At 34.8% G+C, this 6,444-nt stretch overlaps 1 protein-coding gene across 1 annotated transcript in view; it reads right to left on the bottom strand.

Annotated features, from left to right (window-relative positions):
- LOC113818844 (protein white) overlaps positions 1-5,626 on the bottom strand; it is a 21,931-nt gene extending 16,305 nt beyond the window's left edge. Inside the window, exon 1 of the mRNA XM_070144342.1 lies at positions 5,534-5,626. The gene's annotated coding sequence lies outside the window, so the exon portion shown is untranslated. The remainder of the gene's footprint in view (positions 1-5,533) is intronic.
- Between the last annotated feature and the right edge of the window lie 818 nt (positions 5,627-6,444).

The raw sequence follows: 6,444 nt of genomic DNA, 5'->3' as shown, positions 1-6,444 counted from the left end.
TTAATGATAATGATAATGAAAATGATTATGGTAATAACAACGAAAATAATTACTAAAAATAATAATCATACTGTTATTGATAGCCATAATGATAATTATAATAATAGTAGCAATAATAATGACAGAATTAGTAATAATGATATCAACAATGATAATAACAACTACAGTAATAATAATAATAATAAGTCATAATCATAATTATAAATGAAAAAATAATGATAATGATAATAACAATGGAAATGGTAATGATAGTGATGATAATGATCAAATGATGATAATGATCAAATGATGACAATGATCAAATGATGACAATGATCAAATGATGATAATGATCAAATGATGATAATGATCAAATGATGACAATGTTAAAATGATGATAATGATAAAATGAAAATGATAAAAGGATGATCATGATAAAAGGATGATCATGATAAAAGGATGATCATGATAAAAGGATGATCATGATAAAAGGATGATCATGATAAAAGGATGATCATGATAAAAGGATGATCATGATAAAAGGATGTTCATGATAAAAGGATGATCATGATAAAATGATGATAATGATAAAATGATGATAATGATAAAATGATGATAATGATAAAATGATGATAACGATAAAATGATGATAATGATAAAATAATGTTAATGATAAAATGATTATAATTATAAAAATGATGATAATGATAAAATAATGTTAATGATAAAATGATTATAGTGATAAAAATGATTATAATTATAAAAATGATGATAATGATAAAAATGATGATAATGATAAAATGATAATGATAAAATTATGATAATATAAAAATGATGATAATTATAAAAATGATGATAATTATAAAAATGATAATTATAAAAATGATGATAATGATAAAATGATAATGATAAAACGATGATAATGATAAAATGATGATAATGATAAAATAATGAAAATAATAAAAATGATGATAATTATAAAAATGATGATAATTATAAAAATGATGATAATTATAAAAATGATGATAATGATAAAATGTTAATGATAAAATGATGTTAATGATAAAAAATGATAATGAAAAAATGATAATGATAAAAATGATGATAATGATAAAAATGATGATGATGATAAAAAAAATGATAATGATAAAAAGATGATAATGATAAAATGATGAAAATGATAAAATGATGATAATGATAAAATGATGATAATGATAAAATGATGATAATGATAAAATGATGATAATGATAAAATGATGATAATGATAAAATGATGATAATGATAAAATGATGATAATGATAAAATGATGATAATGATCAAATGATGATAATGATAAAAATGATGATAATGATAAAATGATGATAATGATAAAATGATGATAATGATAAAAATGATGATAATGATAAAATGATGATAATGATAAAAATGATGTTAATGATAAAAATAATAATAACAAAGAAAATAATAATGGTAATGACAAAGACAGCAATAACAACAACAAAAACATCAAGACACAAATTTAGTCCTTCATTCCGCCCAAGGAACTAACACAAGAAAACCTGTATATCAATTTCGACCATTCTTACAATTCTGTCAGCGCCACAACCCCCCACCCCACCCCACCCCACCCACCCACACCCACCCCAGTCTAATATCCTAGAGAATTAGGGTTGATTTTAGGGTCGACCATTCTTACAATTCTGTCAGCGCCACAACCCCCCCCCCCCACCCACCCACCCACCAACCCACACCCACACCCCAGTCTAATATCCTAGGGAATTAGGGTCGACCACTCTTACAATTCTGTCAGAGCCACGACCCCCCCCCCCACCCACCCACCCACACCCACACCCACACCCACACCCCAGTCTAATATCCTAGAGAATTAGGGTTGACCATTCTTACAATTCTGTCAGCGCCACGACCCCCCACCCCACACCCACACCCACCCACACCCCAGTCTAATATCCTAGAGAAATAGGGTCGCCCATTCTTACAAATCTATCAGCGCCACAACCACCCCACCCACCCACCTCACCCCCACCCCCACCCACTCACCCACCCCCACCCACACCCCAGTCTAATATCCTAGGGAATTAGGGTCGACCATTCTTACAATTCTGTCAGCGCCACGACCCCCCACCCCACACCCACACCCACCCACACCCCAGTCTAATATCCTAGAGAATTAGGGTCGACCATTCTTACAATTCTATCAGCGCCACGACCCCTCCCCCCATCCACCCACCCACACCCACACCCCAGTCTAATATCCTAGAGAATTAGGGTCGACCATTCTTGCAATTCTGTCAGCGCCACAACCCCCCCCCCCCCCACCCACCCACCCACCCACACCCACCCTAAAACCCACCCACCCACACCCACCCACACCCCAGTCTAATATCCTAGAGAATTAGGGTCGACCATTCTTACAATTCTATCAGCGCCACGACCCCTCCCCCCATCCACCCACCCACACCCACACCCCAGTCTAATATCCTAGAGAATTAGGGTTGACATGTTTTGACATGTTCCCCGTGGAGCTCTATTATGCGTCATATTACTTCGGAATGGACCTAAAGTGCTTTTGAATAAATTATGGGTCGTTTGATTGATCTTTTCAATTTGGATTCTTGTGGTTTAAGGTTGTAATGGGAAGGTAGTGGAAGGGAAGGGGCGTTTTTTCGACACTCAGAAGCTGACAAAATTGATTCCGTTAATATTTTATTTCCGGGCTGTTTTCATATGACGGGAGTGTTGTTTACTTTTTTTAAAATGAATTCCCAAAGTTCCTGAGTGGTCGTTTCCCCTTTTAAATCAATCTTTATGAACTAGAGGCTGGATCTTGTCTTCCTTTTAACAACAAACTGTTCTATTTCATAAACCACCTGCACGTTTCACTGTCCCCTTCCCTGCTCGTTCCAGTGACCGCCCTCAAATCCCAGCTGTCAGGTCTGAGGGCGTTATCGGGACCCAATCAGGTCGATTTGTGACAATCGTCAGCATAACATTAACTTTTGCGCCTTGTCTGATCTTATGTCGTCAGCATGAGCTTTTGAGTCGTCTCCGATCTTATCTTTTTCGTTTCACTCGACCAACTTGCGATGCATTCTGCTCCTCTTTTTTAAATTTTATTTGTCTATATGGATATAAGCTTTGCTCGACTTCTCTCGGGATCAAATGGCCACTCAACACATAGATACCGATTTAGAAAATATATATTCTATCAATTCTATAGGATTTTGTTTTTTTTATAGGATTTGACTTTTCTCCCACTCTCGTCTTCCTATTTCCCAATTTCTTTCCAATTTCCCCCTTAACCTTCCTTAGCTGTTCGCACGCAGACTTGCTGAACTCCCACTTCTTAATATATTAACTTAACCTTCAAAGCACATCTCGTAGAATGTTACAGTCAGTGCTTCCTTTACACTGTATCCAACTACATCTACATCTCCTTCCGTTCAACCTCAACAGCAATATTTGCAAATAAACACCATTCTTAACAAATTAGGTATTAAAATGGCTCCAAATATTTACATCTCTAGCTGATATATCTATTTTCACGAACTATATTTTACCATCCTGATGTTTTCTTTCCCATTCGCGATATTTCGTACGAATCCCATCCGTCTTTTAGAAAAATCACTACACATTTTTGTTTCCATTTTTGTCTTCCAATTACAGGCACTGAAAGCAATCGTATTTCTCAAAATGCCTCTTCGTGTAAGGAGATTTAATGTAAATCTATTGCACAAGTATCTAAACGTGTCTGTATACATAACTCTACTTATGAGAAATTCAATTACCCCTATTTTGTTCTACCTGTATCCCCTCTCCCTCTTTTCGAGGATACACCGCCCATAAATTATGAAGGTATTCAGTATACGCTAATTATCATAAATTCAAGTAATCATAACAGCAATTAAGAGTCGTCGCCGGTCTCCTTGTCACCCGTTTCGAGGCACGTCTTCCTGCCATAAAATAAATAGTAAACAGCAATTACAGATAAGTAGAAATGACACTACGACGCTGTGTACGGCAGCCAACTCACCTCGTGGTTAATTTTCCAGTCCCAGGCATACATATTTATAGTAGAAACAATAAAAGATACACGGAATCTATACACATTTCTTCAATACCACAAACTGAAAATGGCAGATGAAATATATATAGAAAGGCCTGAATACGAATACAGTGAACCCTCGTTTTTCGCGGGAGTTACGTTCCAAAAAGAACCCGTGATAGGCGAAATCCGTGTAGTAGTAACCTTTATTTGTTTACAATTACTATACAATGAAATACTCTACAATACATTGACACCAAAGAACAAAACCTTTTTACAGGCCCAAGCATTAGTTTAACAAATAAAAGTACTGTTTAAACTTTTTTTTTTTTTTTTTTTTTTTTTTTTTTACAAATAACCTCTGTACTGTAAAATAATAACTTTAATTATCAATACGAACTGAATGCTTCATGGGATTTAGAGAAAATTTGCAAACTTTTTGGCAAGCTGTTTTACGTCCATGTACATATTAAACCGTAACGTTATTGACACACAGGTAGAGAAGAAGCGGAGAGACTGTTTAGCCAATCAGAATGCTGAACACAATGCACAATGCAAATCCGTGAAGCAGCGAGAACGCGAAAAGTGAACCGCTTTATAGCGAGGGTTCACTGTAATGGCCGTTTGGTTTTGATACATTAGAAATACATGGTCATTATCCTCTTCCGTAGTTATTTTAGTATATCATTTGATATTTTAGGTAATCATTAGTAGAGGATTTTCTGCTTCAAAGTGTGTATTCCACAATTTCTTTTTAAGCATACGACCGTAAGAAACAATGTAGCGACCGCCACGATACGGGCTCCAGCAAAGGCCAACAAATCTTATTTCTACAGGGCAAGTTATTTCCGACGACTCTTGTGTGCTTTTAGGTAAAGTTTGTCGCTTGATTTTCTTTTCGACGTCGAATTTCATGAGCCTTTAACAAACTTTTGGCTCCAACCCCTTTTCTGGGAATCTACATCGGTTTAGTTATCGCTTTTTTATATGCCATTGCACACTTCTCTGGACTTCTTATTGTTATATAATGTCAGCTAATATGAAATGCAAATTGCAATGTTTTTAAAATAACGTTAAAACTATAACTTCATGTGGAAAAGGAGAAATATGTCCGCATTTAGCAAGTATCCCCAAAACATCAGTTCTCTCGGACTTTTAAAGAAACATATCACTGGTCTGTACGACTGCTATACGTCCATTGCGATATAACTCTACTGTCCTGTATTCTATTTTACGTGCCCTATAGCTATGGTCACGTGTGTTCAATCATTTAAATGACCCCACTCTCAAAGCTTAGTCCCGCCCCCATTCCTGTCGTAGTAAAAGTGTCGTGATGGCTACATTCAGCGAAAGACTATTCTTAATTACTTTACAGGTCGTGGAGTGGGAAAAACATGACACTGCACTTCTTCATTATCATTAACCTAATATTCCATAGTCGTAAAACTTTCCTGAACCCATCATTACATAGCCTTGGACCATCAACTAACCTGTAATTGGAGTACCCTGGCTACGCCCTCTCCTCACCTGCGAGATAAGTAACAAACGTAAAGAAAATAAGGTTTACAGATACGTAGTACATGTAGATAGCAGCGCCATCTGATCGTCATAAGCCCAAACATAGGTTCGCACTTCTCTCGCATACAATTAAATAGTTACACGTTAGTCCTTATTTAAACCTGATAAATTTGAACAGTAAGCGATGCTGATTCAGACAAATTGAATAGCCTCAACTTCACATTCATAACAAAGTTGACGCGGAACAGAAAACAAAAAATAATCGATAGTATGATGAATTTTTTGACCAGTTGTTTTGAGCTGTCAAAATGGCACTTATTTGTTTGGTTGCACTTGAGCTGCGGCGTAAAAAAATAATGATAATGAAAATAATATAAATTATAACATTTACGTCGCTTATCCTACTATTGTTGTATACCATGATATCAATAATGATAATAGTGATTATAATAACTGTAATGAAAATATTGTTATTAATGATAATAATATTAGTAATTATAATATCAGTAATAATACTATTAGTAATGATAACTATTATAAAAATCACAATCATAATAATAACAATAATATTTATGACAATAATATTGATAATATCAATAATAACTCTAATAGTCATGGTGATGATGGTATCATTAATGTTAATAATACTAATCCCATTATTATCAATAATGATAATAATGATGATATCCATAATGACAACGAACAATATGACTTATATGCTTATATGAACTCACAAATTATCCATTTCACACACCACATCCATTAATGGGCATACAAAACGTATCCTTAATTGCTATTTACTCTCTTTATCACTTTTTATTATTTTTTTCGTGGTTTTGAACTGAAAGAAAAGCGCGCCATTTTAAACCGCGCCATTTTTTTC

The sequence above is a fragment of the Penaeus vannamei genome, chromosome 32 (assembly GCF_042767895.1).
Source record: "Penaeus vannamei isolate JL-2024 chromosome 32, ASM4276789v1, whole genome shotgun sequence".
NCBI lineage: Eukaryota > Metazoa > Arthropoda > Malacostraca > Decapoda > Penaeidae > Penaeus > Penaeus vannamei.
This window is presented reverse-complemented; position numbering and strand designations above follow the sequence as displayed.